Genomic DNA, 372 nt, shown 5'->3' on the forward strand with positions numbered 1-372 from the left:
GACCCGCTGCGGCGAGGGGGAAATCCCACCGCAGGACGCTGCAGGGCGGCGGGGAAAGGGCTCTGGCTTTCTTCACACGAGGGCAGAACAGCCCCGGCCCCATCCCGTTCCCCGTGCAGGGAAGCCGGGAAGGATGCGTGCAGAGCGGGGCTCAGCCCCGGCCGCACAACCCCGCTGAGAAGCGCCCCGAGAGGGGCTGCAAAACGGGGCTCTGCCCTGCTTCTCCGGTACCGAGCCGGGCCGGGCTCCCTTTCCGAACAGAGCACGGGACCCTCCGCTACAGCCCCAAGTCCGGTTTTCCGGCTGGGAAGCGGCCGAGCCCGTACACGCGGGTGGAACCGCCGTGCGGAGCGGGGCACGGCAAGCGACGGG

Source organism: Pygoscelis adeliae, unplaced genomic scaffold (genome assembly GCF_000699105.1).
Source record: "Pygoscelis adeliae isolate BGI_AS28 unplaced genomic scaffold, ASM69910v1 Scaffold155, whole genome shotgun sequence".
NCBI classification, from domain to species: domain Eukaryota; kingdom Metazoa; phylum Chordata; class Aves; order Sphenisciformes; family Spheniscidae; genus Pygoscelis; species Pygoscelis adeliae.